At 44.1% G+C, this 18,314-nt stretch overlaps 1 protein-coding gene, 1 long non-coding RNA gene, 5 other non-coding genes and 1 pseudogene across 11 annotated transcripts in view; 1 reads left to right on the top strand and 7 right to left on the bottom strand.

Moving 5' to 3' along the window:
- LOC125715571 (uncharacterized) overlaps positions 1-18,314 on the bottom strand; it is a 277,458-nt gene that overhangs the window by 86,052 nt on the left and 173,092 nt on the right. The gene's annotated exons all lie outside the window — the stretch shown is intronic.
- LOC125737038 (5S ribosomal RNA) lies at positions 509-627 on the bottom strand. The gene has a single exon (XR_007396305.1). It is a non-coding gene; the product is annotated as a 5S ribosomal RNA (ribosomal RNA).
- LOC125737037 (5S ribosomal RNA) lies at positions 1,705-1,823 on the bottom strand. The gene has a single exon (XR_007396304.1). It is a non-coding gene; the product is annotated as a 5S ribosomal RNA (ribosomal RNA).
- LOC125735497 (5S ribosomal RNA) lies at positions 2,903-3,021 on the bottom strand. The gene has a single exon (XR_007394792.1). It is a non-coding gene; the product is annotated as a 5S ribosomal RNA (ribosomal RNA).
- LOC125737036 (5S ribosomal RNA) lies at positions 5,288-5,406 on the bottom strand. The gene has a single exon (XR_007396303.1). It is a non-coding gene; the product is annotated as a 5S ribosomal RNA (ribosomal RNA).
- LOC125735496 (5S ribosomal RNA) lies at positions 6,486-6,604 on the bottom strand. Its single transcript, XR_007394791.1, has one exon. It is a non-coding gene; the product is annotated as a 5S ribosomal RNA (ribosomal RNA).
- LOC125731363 (5S ribosomal RNA) lies at positions 8,869-8,987 on the bottom strand (annotated as a pseudogene).
- Positions 11,756-13,141, top strand: LOC125715726 (uncharacterized). Its single transcript, XR_007384158.1, has 3 exons — positions 11,756-12,039; positions 12,129-12,233; positions 12,316-13,141. It is a non-coding gene; the product is annotated as an uncharacterized LOC125715726 (long non-coding RNA).

Genomic DNA, 18,314 nt, shown 5'->3' with positions numbered 1-18,314 from the left:
CTCTGTGATTCCCACTAACCTAAACATTAAGCTGGCATTGAAGGGTGTGAATTACCCCGGCCAATCTGTTCTTTTAAATACAGCTTTTAGCAAGTTTTGAAAGGAGAAGAGCAGAACTTGCTATGCCAATAATATCGAGTCTTCTGTGGCGAAGTGGTTTTTGCATAGAAAACAAAGCGGTCAGTTGAAGAGGAATAATATCAGTACTTTGTTTAAAACTGTGTGTAAAAAGCTGTCTCTTTATCATTAACAATAAGTTGTAAAACGTGAATGGGGAGTGACAGTCTTCAAGTTTGTGAGAAGATCGCGCCCTGGTGGAATAAAGGCACGAACAGCTTACAGCACCTAGAATTACCAGGAAGTATTTAGAGTAAAATGGTGTGTAAAAGCTGCCTTTATGAATGAGAGAAAAATATATATATATGTAAAATAGTAAAATGGAAGGGGAGTGATAGATTTAAATTAATCGTGAAGTGGAGCGCCCCCTGTATAAAGTAAAAGTGAGAAAAGCTTACAGCACCTGGTATTCCCAGGTGGTCTCACATCCAAGTACTAACCAGAACCTACCCTGCTTGGCTTCCGAGATCAGACGAGATCGGGCGTGTTCAGGGTGGTATGGCCGTAAGCGAGAGATGCTACCAAAAACAGGCCTTTTGCTTTACACGCCTCTATACATGCCAGTTGGTCCCATTGGATCCTACTAATGTTCTTTTTTTTTTATTTATCTGACTCACACTGCAGCACCACCATCCAATCGGCAGCGCCGCACCCACACCAAACATTCACCAAACTACTCAGCCGGCAGCCTACCACAATTATTCCATTCTTTCCGCATCCGCACACTTCCTTCTTTTTAACTCCTTTTCACTACCGCACAGGTTAATCGCCGCACGTCCCCCGCCGGCAAACATTACTCCTTTGCCTACTGCATGCAGGCTTCTCTTAACGACCCTCTGTTATCAACTCCGCTAACAGCCACAAAATCTCCGCCGCACGAAGCCCACTGGTAGCTGCTGAATCACATGCTTCCCCAAAACGTCGCGCTGTCAGAACACTGGGAGCTACACACACCAACAAGTCCATACTGCAGGCTGCAGCCAGAACAATTTTCTACATTCAAACATCGACGGCCTCTTCTCTCTAAAAATTCACCAGACCGCTTCTACCACCAGCAAAGAAGTTTCCATCCCTAATTCCTCTGTGATTCCCACTAACCTAAACATTAAGCTGGCATTGAAGGGTGTGAATTACCCCGGCCAATCTGTTCTTTTAAATACAGCTTTTAGCAAGTTTTGAAAGGAGAAGAGCAGAACTTGCTATGCCAATAATATCGAGTCTTCTGTGGCGAAGTGGTTTTTGCATAGAAAACAAAGCGGTCAGTTGAAGAGGAATAATATCAGTACTTTGTTTAAAACTGTGTGTAAAAAGCTGTCTCTTTATCATTAACAATAAGTTGTAAAACGTGAATGGGGAGTGACAGTCTTCAAGTTTGTGAGAAGATCGCGCCCTGGTGGAATAAAGGCACGAACAGCTTACAGCACCTAGAATTACCAGGAAGTATTTAGAGTAAAATGGTGTGTAAAAGCTGCCTTTATGAATGAGAGAAAAATATATATATATGTAAAATAGTAAAATGGAAGGGGAGTGATAGATTTAAATTAATCGTGAAGTGGAGCGCCCCCTGTATAAAGTAAAAGTGAGAAAAGCTTACAGCACCTGGTATTCCCAGGTGGTCTCACATCCAAGTACTAACCAGAACCTACCCTGCTTGGCTTCCGAGATCAGACGAGATCGGGCGTGTTCAGGGTGGTATGGCCGTAAGCGAGAGATGCTACCAAAAACAGGCCTTTTGCTTTACACGCCTCTATACATGCCAGTTGGTCCCATTGGATCCTACTAATGTTCTTTTTTTTTTATTTATCTGACTCACACTGCAGCACCACCATCCAATCGGCAGCGCCGCACCCACACCAAACATTCACCAAACTACTCAGCCGGCAGCCTACCACAATTATTCCATTCTTTCCGCATCCGCACACTTCCTTCTTTTTAACTCCTTTTCACTACCGCACAGGTTAATCGCCGCACGTCCCCCACCAGCAAACATTCCTCCTTTGCCTACCGCATGCAAGCTTCTCTTAATGACTTTCTGTTATCAACTCCGCTAACAGCCACAAAATCTCCGCCGCACGAAGCCCACTGGTAGCTGTTGAATCACATGCTTCCCCAAAACGTCGCGCTGTCAGAACACTGGGAGCTACACACGCCAACAAGTCCATACTGCAGGCTGCAGCCAGAACAATTTTCTACATTCAAACATGGATGGCCTCTTCTCTCTAAAAATTCACCAGACCACTTCTACCACCAGCAAAGAAGTTTCCATCCCTAATTCCTCTGTGATTCCCACTAACCTTAACATTAAGTTCGCATTGAAGGGTGTGAATTACCCCGGCCAACCTGCTCTTTTAAATACAGCTTTTAGCGAGTTTTGAAAGGAGGAGAAGAGCAGACCATGCTATGCCAATAATATCGAGTCTTCTGTGGTGAAGTGGTTTTTGCATAGAAAACAAACCGGTGAGTTGAAGAGGAATTATATCAGTACTTTGTTTAAAACTGTGTGTAAAAAGCTGTCTCTTTATCATTAACAATAAGTTGTAAAACGTGAATGGGGAGTGACAGTCTTCAAGTTTGTGAGAAGATCGCGCCCTGGTGGAATAAAGGCACGAACAGCTTACAGCACCTAGAATTACCAGGCAGTATTTAGAGTAAAACGGTGTGTAAAAGCTGCCTTTATGAATGAAAGAAAAAATATATATATATAAAATAGTAAAATGGAAGGGGAGTGATAGATTTAAATTAATCGTGAAATGGAGTGCCCCCTGTATAAAGTAAAAGTGAGAAAAGCTTACAGCACCTGGTATTCCCAGTAGGTCTCCCATCCAAGTACTAACCAGACCCTACCCTGCTTGGCTTCCGAGATCAGACGAGATCGGGCGTGTTCAGGGTGGTATGGCCGTGAGCGAGAAAAACTACCAAAAACAGCCCTTTTGCATTACACGCCTCTATACATGCCAGTTAGTCCCATTGGATCCTACTCCTGTTTTTTTTTTTTTTTTTTATCTGACTCACACTGCAGCCCCACCATCCAATCGGCAGTGCCGGAACCACACCAAACATTCACCAAACTACTCAGCCGGCAGCCTACCACAATTATTCCATTCTGTCCGCATCCTCACACTTCCTTCTCTTTAACTCCTTTTCACTACCGCACAGGTTAATCGCCGCACGTCCCCCGCCGGCAAACATTACGCCTTTGCCTACCGCATGCAGGCTTCTCTTAATGACCTTCTGTTATCAACTCCACTAACAGACACAAAATCTCCGCCGCACGAAGCCCACTGGTAGCTGCTGAATCACATGCTTCCCCAAAACGTCGCGCTGTCAGAACACTGGGAGCTACACACACCAACAAGTCCATACTGCAGGCTGCAGCCAGAACAATTTTCTACATTCAAACATTGACGGCCTCTTCTCTCTAAAAATTCACCAGACCGCTTCTACCACCAGCAAAGAAGTTTCCATCCCTAATTCCTCTGTGATTCCCACTAACCTAAACATTAAGCTGGCATTGAAGGGTGTGAATTACCCCGGCCAACCTGCTCTTTTAAATACAGCTTTTAGCAAGTTTTGAAAGGAGGAGAAGAGCAGATAATATGCCAATGATATCGAATATTCTGTGGCGAAGTGGTTTTTGCATAGAAAACAAAGCGGTGAGTTTAAGAGGAATTATATCAGTACTTTGTTTAAAACTGTGTGTAAAAAGCTGTCTCTTTATTATTAACAATAAGTTGTAAAACGTGAATGTGGAGTGACAGTCTTCAAGTTTGTCAGAAGATCGCGCCCTGGTGGAATAAAGGCACGAACAGCTTACAGCACCTAGAATTACCAGGCAGTATTTAGAGTAAAACGGTGTGTAAAGGCTGCCTTTATGAATGAGAGAAAAAAAATATATATATAAAATAGTAAAATGGAAGGGGAGTGATAGATTTAAATTAATCGTGAAGTGGAGTGCCCCCTGTATAAAGTAAAAGTGAGAAAAGCTTACAGCACGCGGTATTCCCAGGCAGTCTCCCATCCAAGTATTAACCAGACCCTACCCCTCTTAGCTTCCGAGATCAGGCGTGTTCAGGGTGGTATGGCTGTTAGTGAGAGATGGTAACAAAAACAGCCCTTTTGCATTACACGCCTCTATACATGCCAGTTAGTCCCATTGGATCCTACTCCTGTTTTTTTTTTTTTTTTTATCTGACTCACACTGCAGCACCACCATCCAATCGGCAGCGCCGCACCCACACCAAACATTCACCAAACTACTCAGCCGGCAGCCTACCACAATTATTCCATTCTTTCCGCATCCGCAGACTTCCTTCTCTTTAAGTCCTTTTCACTACCGCACAGGTTAATCGCCGCACGTCCCCCGCCGGCAAACATTACTCCTTTGCCTACCTCATGCAGGCTTCTCTTAACGACCCTCTGTTATCAACTCCGCTAACAGCCACAAAATCTCTGCCGCACGAAGCCCACTGGTAGCTGTTGAATCACATGCTTCCCCAAAACGTTACGCTGTCAGAACACTGGGAGCTATACACGCCAACAAGTCCAAACTGCAGGCTGCAGCCAGAACAATTTTCTACATTGAAACATCGACGGCCTCTTCTCTCTAAAAATTCACCAGACCGCTTCTACCATCAGCAAAGAAGTTTCCATCCCTAATTCCTCTGTGATTCCCACTAACCTAAACATTAATCTGGCATTGAAGGGTGTGAATTACCCCGGCCAACCTGCTCTTTTAAATACTGCTTTTAGCAAGTTTTGAAAGGAGGAGAAGAGCAGACCATGCTATGCCAATAATATCGAGTCTTCTGTGGTGAAGTGGTTTTTGCATAGAAAACAAACCGGTGAGTTGAAGAGGAATTATATCAGTACTTTGTTTAAAACTGTGTGTAAAAAGCTGTCTCTTTATCATTAACAATAAGTTGTAAAACGTGAATGGGGAGTGACAGTCTTCAAGTTTGTGAGAAGATCGCGCCCTGGTGGAATAAAGGCACGAACAGCTTACAGCACCTAGAATTACCAGGAAGTATTTAGAGTAAAATGGTGTGTAAAAGCTGCCTTTATGAATGAGAGAAAAATATATATATATGTAAAATAGTAAAATGGAAGGGGAGTGATAGATTTAAATTAATCGTGAAGTGGAGCGCCCCCTGTATAAAGTAAAAGTGAGAAAAGCTTACAGCACCTGGTATTCCCAGGTGGTCTCACATCCAAGTACTAACCAGAACCTACCCTGCTTGGCTTCCGAGATCAGACGAGATCGGGCGTGTTCAGGGTGGTATGGCCGTAAGCGAGAGATGCTACCAAAAACAGGCCTTTTGCTTTACACGCCTCTATACATGCCAGTTGGTCCCATTGGATCCTACTAATGTTCTTTTTTTTTTATTTATCTGACTCACACTGCAGCACCACCATCCAATCGGCAGCGCCGCACCCACACCAAACATTCACCAAACTACTCAGCCGGCAGCCTACCACAATTATTCCATTCTTTCCGCATCCGCACACTTCCTTCTTTTTAACTCCTTTTCACTACCGCACAGGTTAATCGCCGCACGTCCCCCACCAGCAAACATTCCTCCTTTGCCTACCGCATGCAAGCTTCTCTTAATGACTTTCTGTTATCAACTCCGCTAACAGCCACAAAATCTCCGCCGCACGAAGCCCACTGGTAGCTGTTGAATCACATGCTTCCCCAAAACGTCGCGCTGTCAGAACACTGGGAGCTACACACGCCAACAAGTCCATACTGCAGGCTGCAGCCAGAACAATTTTCTACATTCAAACATGGATGGCCTCTTCTCTCTAAAAATTCACCAGACCACTTCTACCACCAGCAAAGAAGTTTCCATCCCTAATTCCTCTGTGATTCCCACTAACCTTAACATTAAGTTCGCATTGAAGGGTGTGAATTACCCCGGCCAACCTGCTCTTTTAAATACAGCTTTTAGCGAGTTTTGAAAGGAGGAGAAGAGCAGACCATGCTATGCCAATAATATCGAGTCTTCTGTGGTGAAGTGGTTTTTGCATAGAAAACAAACCGGTGAGTTGAAGAGGAATTATATCAGTACTTTGTTTAAAACTGTGTGTAAAAAGCTGTCTCTTTATCATTAACAATAAGTTGTAAAACGTGAATGGGGAGTGACAGTCTTCAAGTTTGTGAGAAGATCGCGCCCTGGTGGAATAAAGGCACGAACAGCTTACAGCACCTAGAATTACCAGGCAGTATTTAGAGTAAAACGGTGTGTAAAAGCTGCCTTTATGAATGAAAGAAAAAATATATATATATAAAATAGTAAAATGGAAGGGGAGTGATAGATTTAAATTAATCGTGAAATGGAGTGCCCCCTGTATAAAGTAAAAGTGAGAAAAGCTTACAGCACCTGGTATTCCCAGTAGGTCTCCCATCCAAGTACTAACCAGACCCTACCCTGCTTGGCTTCCGAGATCAGACGAGATCGGGCGTGTTCAGGGTGGTATGGCCGTGAGCGAGAAAAACTACCAAAAACAGCCCTTTTGCATTACACGCCTCTATACATGCCAGTTAGTCCCATTGGATCCTACTCCTGTTTTTTTTTTTTTTTTTTATCTGACTCACACTGCAGCCCCACCATCCAATCGGCAGTGCCGGAACCACACCAAACATTCACCAAACTACTCAGCCGGCAGCCTACCACAATTATTCCATTCTGTCCGCATCCTCACACTTCCTTCTCTTTAACTCCTTTTCACTACCGCACAGGTTAATCGCCGCACGTCCCCCGCCGGCAAACATTACGCCTTTGCCTACCGCATGCAGGCTTCTCTTAATGACCTTCTGTTATCAACTCCACTAACAGACACAAAATCTCCGCCGCACGAAGCCCACTGGTAGCTGCTGAATCACATGCTTCCCCAAAACGTCGCGCTGTCAGAACACTGGGAGCTACACACACCAACAAGTCCATACTGCAGGCTGCAGCCAGAACAATTTTCTACATTCAAACATTGACGGCCTCTTCTCTCTAAAAATTCACCAGACCGCTTCTACCACCAGCAAAGAAGTTTCCATCCCTAATTCCTCTGTGATTCCCACTAACCTAAACATTAAGCTGGCATTGAAGGGTGTGAATTACCCCGGCCAACCTGCTCTTTTAAATACAGCTTTTAGCAAGTTTTGAAAGGAGGAGAAGAGCAGATAATATGCCAATGATATCGAATATTCTGTGGCGAAGTGGTTTTTGCATAGAAAACAAAGCGGTGAGTTTAAGAGGAATTATATCAGTACTTTGTTTAAAACTGTGTGTAAAAAGCTGTCTCTTTATTATTAACAATAAGTTGTAAAACGTGAATGTGGAGTGACAGTCTTCAAGTTTGTCAGAAGATCGCGCCCTGGTGGAATAAAGGCACGAACAGCTTACAGCACCTAGAATTACCAGGCAGTATTTAGAGTAAAACGGTGTGTAAAGGCTGCCTTTATGAATGAGAGAAAAAAAATATATATATAAAATAGTAAAATGGAAGGGGAGTGATAGATTTAAATTAATCGTGAAGTGGAGTGCCCCCTGTATAAAGTAAAAGTGAGAAAAGCTTACAGCACGCGGTATTCCCAGGCAGTCTCCCATCCAAGTATTAACCAGACCCTACCCCTCTTAGCTTCCGAGATCAGGCGTGTTCAGGGTGGTATGGCTGTTAGTGAGAGATGGTAACAAAAACAGCCCTTTTGCATTACACGCCTCTATACATGCCAGTTAGTCCCATTGGATCCTACTCCTGTTTTTTTTTTTTTTTTTATCTGACTCACACTGCAGCACCACCATCCAATCGGCAGCGCCGCACCCACACCAAACATTCACCAAACTACTCAGCCGGCAGCCTACCACAATTATTCCATTCTTTCCGCATCCGCAGACTTCCTTCTCTTTAAGTCCTTTTCACTACCGCACAGGTTAATCGCCGCACGTCCCCCGCCGGCAAACATTACTCCTTTGCCTACCTCATGCAGGCTTCTCTTAACGACCCTCTGTTATCAACTCCGCTAACAGCCACAAAATCTCTGCCGCACGAAGCCCACTGGTAGCTGTTGAATCACATGCTTCCCCAAAACGTTACGCTGTCAGAACACTGGGAGCTATACACGCCAACAAGTCCAAACTGCAGGCTGCAGCCAGAACAATTTTCTACATTGAAACATCGACGGCCTCTTCTCTCTAAAAATTCACCAGACCGCTTCTACCATCAGCAAAGAAGTTTCCATCCCTAATTCCTCTGTGATTCCCACTAACCTAAACATTAATCTGGCATTGAAGGGTGTGAATTACCCCGGCCAACCTGCTCTTTTAAATACTGCTTTTAGCAAGTTTTGAAAGGAGGAGAAGAGCAGACCTTGCTATGCCAACAATATCAAGTCTTCTGTGGCGAAGTGGTTTTTGCATAGAAAACAAAGCGGTGAGTTGAAGAGGAATTATATCAGTACTTTCTTTAAAACTGTGTGTAAAAAGCTGTCTCTTTATTATTAACAATAAGTTGTAAAACGTGAATGGGGAGTGACAGTCTTCAAGTTTGTGAGAAGATCGTGCCCTGGTGGAATAAAGGCACGAACAGCTTACAGCACCTAGAATTACCAGGCAGTATTTAGAGTAAAACGGTGTGTAAAGGCTGCCTTTATGAATGAGAAAAAAAAATATATATATAAAATAGTAAAATGGAAGGGGAGTGATAGATTTAAATTAATCGTGAAGTGGAGCGCCCCCTGTATAAAGTAAAAGTGAGAAAAGCTTACAGCACGCGGTATTCCCAGGCAGTCTCCCATCCAAGTACTAACCAGACCCTACCCCGCTTAGCTTCCAAGATCAGACGAGATCGGGCGTGTTCAGGGTGGTATGGCCATAAACGAGACCTGCGAACAAAAACAGCCCTTTTGCATTACACGCCTCTATACATGCCAGTTAGTCCCATTGGATCCTACTCCTGTTTTTTTTTTTTTTTATCTGACTCACACTGCAGCACCACCATCCAATCGCCAGCGCCGCACCCACACCAAACATTCACCAAACTACTCAGCCGGCAGCCTACCACAATTATTCCATTCTTTCCGCATCCACACACTTCCTTCTCTTTAAGTCCTTTTCACTACCGAACAGGTTAATCGCCGCACGTCCCCCGCCGGCAAACATTACTCATTTGCCTACCGCATGCAGGCTTCTCTTAAAGACCCTCTTTTATCAACTCCGCTAACAGTCACAAAATCTCCGCCGCACGAAGCCCACTGGTAGCTGCTGAATCACATGCTTCCCCAAAACGTCACGCTGTCAGAACACTGGGAGCTATACACGCCAACAAGTCCATACTGCAGGCTGCAGCCAGAACAATTTTCTACATTCAAACATCGACGGCCTCTTCTCTCTAAAAATTCACCAGACCGCTTCTACCACCAGCAAAGAAGTTTCCATCCCTAATTCCTCTGTGATTCCCACTAACCTAAACATTAATCTGGCATTGAAGGGTGTGAATTACCCCGGCCAACTTGCTCTTTTAAATACAGCTTTTAGCAAGTTTTGAAAGGAGGAGAAGAGCAGATAATATGCGAATAATATCGAGTCTTCTGTGGCGAAGTGGTTTTTGCATAGAAAACAAAGTGGTGAGTTGAAGAGGAATTATATCAGTACTTTGTTTAAAACTGTGTGTAAAAAGCTGTCTCTTTATCATTAACAATAAGTTGTAAAACGTGAATGGGGAGTGACAGTCTTCAAGTTTGTGAGAAGATCGCTCCCTGGTGGAATAAAGGCACGAACAGCTTACAGCACCTAGAATTACCAGGCAGTATTAAGAGTAAAATATATAAAAAATATATATATAAAATAGTAAAATGGAAGGGGAGTGATAGATTTAAATTAATCGTGAAGTGGAGCGCCCCCTGTATAAAGTAAAAGTGAGAAAAGCTTACAGCACGCGGTATTCCCAGGCAGTCTCCCATCCAAGTACTAACCAGACCATATATATATTAGGTGGTACATTGGGCGGAGCTTAATTCTCCGCTTCTGACGTCATAAGAGGAAGTGGCGTATCCTTGATTCTGATTGGTCGAGGGTTTATGCCCATATATGGTATTAATTCATGCTTATGCCACGTTTTGCCGATAGGGGGCGATATGGTTTTGGGAGATTGCCGTTATGCCCATATATGGTATCAATACATGCTTATGCCACGTGTTGCCGATAGGGTGGTTTGGGAGATTAATAGAATAAAAATACATTACATGTATTTTATCAATGTGGTTTTTTAATTACGTTTTTAAGGAATAATAAAACATAGAGCAGGATAATGGCAAGCTAGCGCATACACATTCAGCGGGGGCGTCCGTCCGGCCCTGTGTTGTTAGTAAGCGCCGCGGCGTATTTTAAAAGAAGAAAGCACCCAAATGTTTTAAAAGAAAGCACCAAAAGAAGGAATACCCTTAGTGTTATTTTAAAAGAAAAAGCAGGGTTATTTTAAGCAGACATGCCCGAAAGAAGCAGCAAATTTAAACAAGCGCAAACAACAAACAAGCCCGTCGTTTTAAAAGAAGCGAGCACTCATTACATTTAACCAACACGAAAGACTAGTTATATTTACCAGGTTGAAGAAAGCATGCAAGCGGCAAACTTTTAGAAGAAATAGGCCGAAACGCGCCGGAGCTCCGACACATGCGACTTGTCTGTTTGAACAACGCGGGGCGGAATGGCCGATCGCTAGTCCGGCACTTGGCGCATGCGCACCCACGCCGCCTCCCCTTTCAAAATGGCGACGCCGGCGGAGCGCCTGTCTTAGCAAATAAAACCGATATAACCGTAATGTTTTTAAGTAATGAAGCACATTTCTGCCAATGTGAATAATAAAGTAAAGCGGTCTGAGCATTTTAGATAGCAATAATCAAGGAATAACGCAGTTATTTCTTGTTTAAATGAGCGCATACGCGTAGATCCACGCTGCATTTCCTTTATTGAGTCAACTCGTTGCGTCAAACAACTGTCAAATGGCGAACAATTGTCGCTGGACCAAGAATTCATGCATCTACCTTTGCAATGCAACTACCTTTTTTTCGGGTCGACAGGCAATACTTGGCAATACCGTTAAGCAGGGGTTAGCTCATCAGAACAGCAGGATGTTGTGTAGGAACGGCTGAAACTTAGGCAGCAACAAATTCTTTCGTTATAGCGTTATTTTAAATTTGTAAGGGTGTGATATATGCCATTTATGCAATGAGGTGGAATTAAACAACAGGGGATCCGACTGGTTCCACAAACAGCCGCACCACTAATGTGTTAAACAACGAATAAAAAACCATTAATTACACATGCTTACGTATAAAATATATAAAAGTTTAAGGAATAAAGAACACGACAAACAGCCGCACCACTAAACAAGGAATAAAAAACGATCATTACCACAAATTATGATATTTAAGTATAAAAATAAATAAGTTGAGGACTAAAGCAGTCGACAAACTACCCCCGTAAACAAGGATTAATGAATAAAATTATTTCAATGTGGCTAAAGTAGACGTACGCGATTATTTAATAGGGGGGCAAAAGCACATTTTAAAAACTGGCAATAACTTGAACGGCGGTAAAGACGGGTCGCTAGCGCCACCCTGTGTCCACCGCATGTGGCCCCCACAGCGGGGAAGGGGCGGTCCAGCCCCCCCCCAAAAAAAAAAAAGTTTCCCCTATATTAAGGGCGACGCTGTCGACCAAAAATACAGAAGAACTTGAAACGTTATCGACGATCAGTTCACGACGCCAAAGATGGAAATGACAAACTGGAGGTATGTTAAATTTCTTTCGCCATACTTTAAAATTGTTTGAATTGTCGCTATTGTGAAAACATTTGCGATTACTTTTGACCAAGAATTTTCCACGGTGTCAAGCCCGAGTAAGCCCCGTGAAGCAGAGGATTGGAATAGCGGTAAGTTAATATCAATGATAAGCACATCAATGGATTTACTGTTTTAAAAAATTGTGGAAAGACTGAACGTTTTATGTTCACTGTCGCAGATAAGGACGCCGACCTGTTAAGCACGCCGACGGTTATTTTCAGAGATAATCGTGAAGGGACTGTCCACGGACAACATAAGCGGAAAAGAACGGATAGTTTTAACGGTACGTGGAACAATACCCGCATCGTGGATTTTTGTGTATGAAATGCTTAAAGACTGATTTTTGTCCTTCTCTTCCCCCCAAGACACTGCCGATGATGAATTGTTGATCGCTGCGGCTGAAAAAATTGAAGCGGGTCTAGCGACGGCAGAAACTTCAACCGGCGGCGCACAGAGCGAACCTGAAGAACAGTTGGAATCTACGCCGCCGGGTACTCCTACTACAGGGGTTGTGACGCCGGACCAAGGGTTCCCAGCAAGCGGTGATCCAGCGACCACATCCCGGGCCTTATCGGGACCCCTGCAGAGGACGCAAGATTGGGATATTGACCAATTAACACCTTGGCAGTGGCCGGTTGCGAGCTCCCTGGACGGCGCTGTATCCCGGGCCGAGAGGCTGAAGGGGCTCAAGGTAGCTTTTTTCCTTTTTCAGGATCAAATGTGTGATTTTTTGGCGGATTTGTCTGATCAGATATAAAGAATAAGCACAGACATGGCAGAAAACTGGCGGCATTGGAGTTTTGACGGGGGTAGAAGCATGCATATAAATGATGACGATGGTGAAACGCCGCTGAACCCCGATCTGCTTCGGCTGATTGATGAACTGAATGACGGACCACCGGCTGAAATTAACCCCTACATGCTCGCCTTAATAAATGATTTAAATGAGAATGGTGCTCATGAAGCTGTTGAGGATATGGACTATGTTAATATGGGTGACGCTATAGACGATGTAGACGGGTGGCTACCAAATGCTGATGTGTCTATGAATGTGGAAATGGCTGACGACCACGCGGATGACAGCGGACCGGACAACGATGTGCAAATGCTTGACGCTGATGACGAATCGGCCATGTACGCTGAACTGCATCAGATGATTGCTGAACTGAATGGTGAGCAACCGGGTGAATTTGACCCCATTTTACAAAACTTCTTAAATGATTTAAATGATGATGAAGATGGAGCGGCGGGGGACCCTGAAATTATGGACGTTGATAATGTGGAACAACAACATGGTGGGGGTGCAGCTGATGGTGATGTTAATGTAATACGTAGACCACAGTTTAACAACACTGAAATAAGGCAACGCTTTCATTTTGAGGGGATTGAGCATGAGGACATAGTAGATGTCTACAGGTCTGTTATACAGACATTCCAAAATTTGGTGGACAGAGTGAACGCTTTAGCGGGGCCTGGTGATATCATACAGGTGGAACTGCAGGGCGATTCAGTGACTAATGACACAGCTATACATGTTCGAGGGGAGATTGATCTAAATGATCTGCTGTCGATGGTAGACAACCTTTCACAGAGTAGTGCCGAGGTTTTCAGCGATGAAACGCTGGAGCTGGTCGTGCAGATTATTCATAATCGAAATGGTGGCGCGGGCAATCGCCAGAAATTAACAAAGCTGTTAAGGTCTGAAATTTTGCAAAAGAAGCTCAGTTGTCTTATTGTTTCTGAAAACTCTGGAAATAATCTGTGCTTTGCTTACTGCGTAGTCCGCCTCTTAAACCCTGACATGTCACATGAGATTGCTGAGATAGAAGCTAAACGTTTGCAGGAATCAGTCGGTCTAACTGTGGCCGACATGGTTTCATTCTCAAACATAACAGAGTTTGAGCGAATGCTTGGGGTCAAAATCATGGTGTGGTACCGCTGTGACAAGTCTGACATTTTTAAGAAATTTCAGACGAACCCCGAACCTCGTAATAAAACAATCTTTCTGTACCTTCAAGATCAGCATTATTTTGGTATAAAAAGCTTGAGTGCGTTTTTTGGGGAATCGTACGTCTGTGATTATTGTTATGCATCATTCAGTGTTAAAGCACACCACAAATGTGAGTATTACTGCAATGTATGTCTCAGTCCCGAATGCCATAAGCACCGCTCAGCATACATACATTGTGAGGACTGCGGGTCGTACTGTCGATCGCGGTATTGCTTCGATCAGCACAAAATCGCAAAACAGCAACCAGGCGGGGGCAGTGTACACAGCTTATGTGACACTGTCAAGTATTGTGACAAGTGTTGCCGACGGTACCCCGTCACTAAAAATAATCGAAAGGCTCATAAGTGTAAACCAAATACCAGATGCGCTTTTTGTAAGGAGGACTTGACCCCTGACTGTGCGCATCAGTGTTTTATCGAGCCAGTAAAGACTGAGGACTTGACAGACCGCTATGTGTTTTATGACTTTGAATGTAGACAAGATGAGGGGACGCACATTGCTAATTACATCTGCTGCATCGACTTTGCGGGCAATTGTTGGACCGCTAAGGGGGATGGTTGTGTGGCAGAATTTTTCAAAAAGTACCGCAACCGTAAATACAAGGGGTACACATTCATAGCGCACAACTCTAAAGGCTATGACAGTTACCTGCTCATGAAATATTTAGTTGAAAATGGAGTCACTCCCCACATTATCACACAGGGCAGCAAACTGCTCTGTGTGACAGACGAGGACTTTAGCCAAAGATACATTGACTCCCTCTGCTTTCTGCCCATGAAGCTGAGCGCATTCCCAGCCGCTTTGGGTTTTGAGAGCGAAAAGAAGGGCTATTTCCCACATTTTTGGAACACCGTAGAAAATCAAACTTATGTCGGACCCTACCCGCCAACAGAGGCATACGGTGTGCAAACCATGATGGAGAAGGAAAAGAGAGAGTTTATGGAGTGGTACGGTACTGTTGCGGGAGAGGTGTTTGACTTTAGAAAAGAAATGGCAGAGTACTGTAAAAATGATGTTGTCATCTTGAGAGAGGGCTGTCTCAGGTTCAGGGGTGAGATTATAAACAGTTGTAATCTAGACCCCTTTCAATGTGTCACCATTGCCTCAGTGTGCATGAAGCAGTTTTGCATGAGTTTTTTGCCTGAAAATACCATCGCTCTAACCACTCCAGATAATTACATCAAGCGACAAAAGGCATACTCCACGCCATCTATCCAGTGGCTGGAATACATCGCACATAGCGAAAAACTAGAGATACAGCACGCGCTCTGTAGAGGGGAGGTGAAAATGGGTCCCTACTACCTCGACGGCTATGCCGAAATCGACGGGGTTCGTACGGCGTACGAATTTGCTGGGTGTTTTTTTCACGGGTGCCCAGAATGCTTTTATTCTAACACACTTAACCCCGTAACAAAACTTCGTTTTGGGGACATGCATCAGCAGTTTCAGGATAAAATATTTGCCCTTAAACACACGTACAACCTCAATGTACATGTTATTTGGGAACACCAGTGGGACAAAATGAAGGCTGAAAATGCAAGTGTACAGGCGTTCTTTAGGGAATTTGACTTTCCAGAGCGCATCGATCCTCGGGACGCTCTGTTTGGCGGCAGAACTAACGCCTTGCAATTGCACTACAAAGCAGAGGGCGACGAGCGTATAGATTACTACGACTTCACGAGCCTTTATCCCTCTGTCAACAAGTTTAAGGAGTACCCGGTAGGACACCCCGTGGTCATTTACCGCGATTTTGACAGTGTGGAAAACTATTTTGGGTTGATCAAAGCCAAGGTTTACCCACCGAGAGGTCTTTACCTGCCGGTTCTGCCTTACAGGGCCGGCGGTAAACTCATGTTCACACTTTGCAGAACATGCTGTGAAACTGAGACGCAGGGGGTCTGCAATCATACAGATGAGCAGAGAGCTCTGATCGGTACGTGGTGCAGTATCGAAATCAACAAGGCTGTTGAAAAGGGCTACAAAATTGCCAAGATTTACGAGGTCTGGCATTTCCCCGACAGGACAGACACACTCTTTGCTGATTATATTAACACCCATTTAAAGGGAAAACAGGAGGCTTCGGGCTATCCCTCTTGGGTAAAGAGTGCTGAGGATAAAGAGAGATACATACAGACCTACTTTGAGAAGGAGGGCATCCGCTTGAACCCCGAAAACATCGGTGTGAACAAAGTAAAACGCCAAATTTCCAAATTGTTTTTAAACAGTCTTTGGGGAAAATTTGGTCAGAGGATAAATCAGGCAAGTACGACGCTCATCAAAGACCCCGATGAGTTTCTCATGTTCATTTTTTCAAAGCTGGTCAATGTGTCTCACTTTTCCTTTTTGAATGACAACGTGGCAATGGTACAATGGCGGAACATAAAAGGGTTCCCTAACACGCCGCGGCACGTCAACACGTTTATTGCGGCGTTCACTACCGCGTATGCAAGGCTCGAGCTGTACAACCTCATGGACCGCTTGGGTCGACGTACGCTGTACCATGATACAGACTCTGTCATTTTTGTCAGCAAGCCGGGGGACTGGATGCCACCTTTGGGTGACTTTCTCGGTGAGCTGACAAGCGAGTTGGAACCAGATGACCACATTGTGGAATTTGTATCAGGGGGTCCCAAAACTTATGGGTACAGAACCGCAAAAAGTAAAACAAACTTGAAAGTTAAGGGCATAACGCTGCACAACACCAATTCGAAAGTTGTCAACATCGCATCCCTCACAGAGTTAGTTCACGATTTTGTGAGTAACCCACGTGACCCCCCTCGAGAGATCAGGACATCCACGCAGCAAATCTTGAGGGATAAAAGGGGGTTCCTTTTGAAAAATAAGACAGTCAACAAGTGTTTCAAGGTTGTGTACACCAAGCGGCAGCTACTGCCTGACTATTCCACACTGCCTTATGGATTCTAGTGACGGGTTCGACAATAGACTTCAGCACCCATTCTCGTGCATTATATCCGGACCGAGCAACTGTGGCAAGTCTTATTTCATTAAAAGACTGCTTGAGAATGTGGATTGTACATTGTCCAGAGTGCCTGAAAACGTCGTATGGTGCTATTCTTGCTGGCAACCATTGTATGATGATTTGTTGTGCAAAATAAAAAATATTAAATTTGTGGAAGGAATCCCAGAGTCTCTGTGTGACGACGAACTTTTACCATCAAATAAAATTAATTTGATCATCATTGACGACCTTATGGAAAAAGCCAGCGATAACGGCGAGGTGGAAAAAGCTTTTACCAAGTACACGCATCACAGAAATCTAAGCGTCATATATCTGGTGCAGAATCTTTTCTTCCAAGGTAAGAAGAGCCGGACCATCAATCTCAACGCTAATTATATCGTATTATTTAAAAACCCCCGAGATAAATTACAGACGAGTGTATTGGCAAGGCAGATGTACCCGCGGCATTCAAAATTTTTTCTAGAAGCTTTCGAAGACGCTACAAAAGTCCCTTACGGATATCTATTGGTGGATTTAAAAGCCGTGACACCCGAGGACTGTAGGCTCAGAACAGGAATGCTTCCACCCGAGTGGCCGGCGGCTTACGTGCTCAAGAAAAAATAATAATGTCGGCTCGTATAAAAAGAAACTGGAGTGACCTGAAAGCTTTATTTGACAGTAACGCCAGACAGAGAAAGAAAATTTTAAAGACGGCATCTCCGGGTTTGCTGAACACTCTTTGTGAAATAGCTTTGAACGTGCTGTGCGGCAAGATCCCGCTAACCAAAGCCCAGATTGTACAACTAAAAAAGCAAAAGAGCGGCATTAAACTATTGGCAAACAAACGGACATCGTTTAAAAAAAAGAAGAAGGCTATTATACAGACCGGTGGGGGATTCATTCTACCCCTGCTAAGTGTCGCCATACCGTTTCTCACCAGTCTTTTTCAACGGAGCTAAGTAAATGGAACACGCTAGGAAAATGTATCTAGTTCCTAAGGCTCAGCTTGAAAAACTGCATAATGCCACATCTCCTAAAGACACGATAAGACAGACTGCCGAAAGCGAATTGGACATTGCAATACGCAACATTTTATCAAGAACGGATGTTGCTGACCACGAAAAGGTCCGCTTGTACACAGAGGTGCTACAGAGATATTTGACTTTGGCCAGGCAAGGTGATAATGAGCCCTTATCTTTAACACTTCCTCCTGAAGACCCCATAATAGATAATGCTGTGGCGGCACATGCCACCGTTGCTGGGGATTCCATTATGGATGAAGTCATTAAAAATGTTGCTTCGCGTAACAAGAAAAAGGCTGAATATATAATGGGTAAAATGCATGAAAACTCTGCCGTCACTGCGTGGAATCCGCGCGGGGAGTTTGTTTTTAA

Source organism: Brienomyrus brachyistius, chromosome 2 (assembly GCF_023856365.1).
Source record: "Brienomyrus brachyistius isolate T26 chromosome 2, BBRACH_0.4, whole genome shotgun sequence".
NCBI lineage: Eukaryota > Metazoa > Chordata > Actinopteri > Osteoglossiformes > Mormyridae > Brienomyrus > Brienomyrus brachyistius.
Note: the sequence above shows the minus strand (reverse complement) of the source record. Positions and strands in the feature narration are given on the sequence as shown.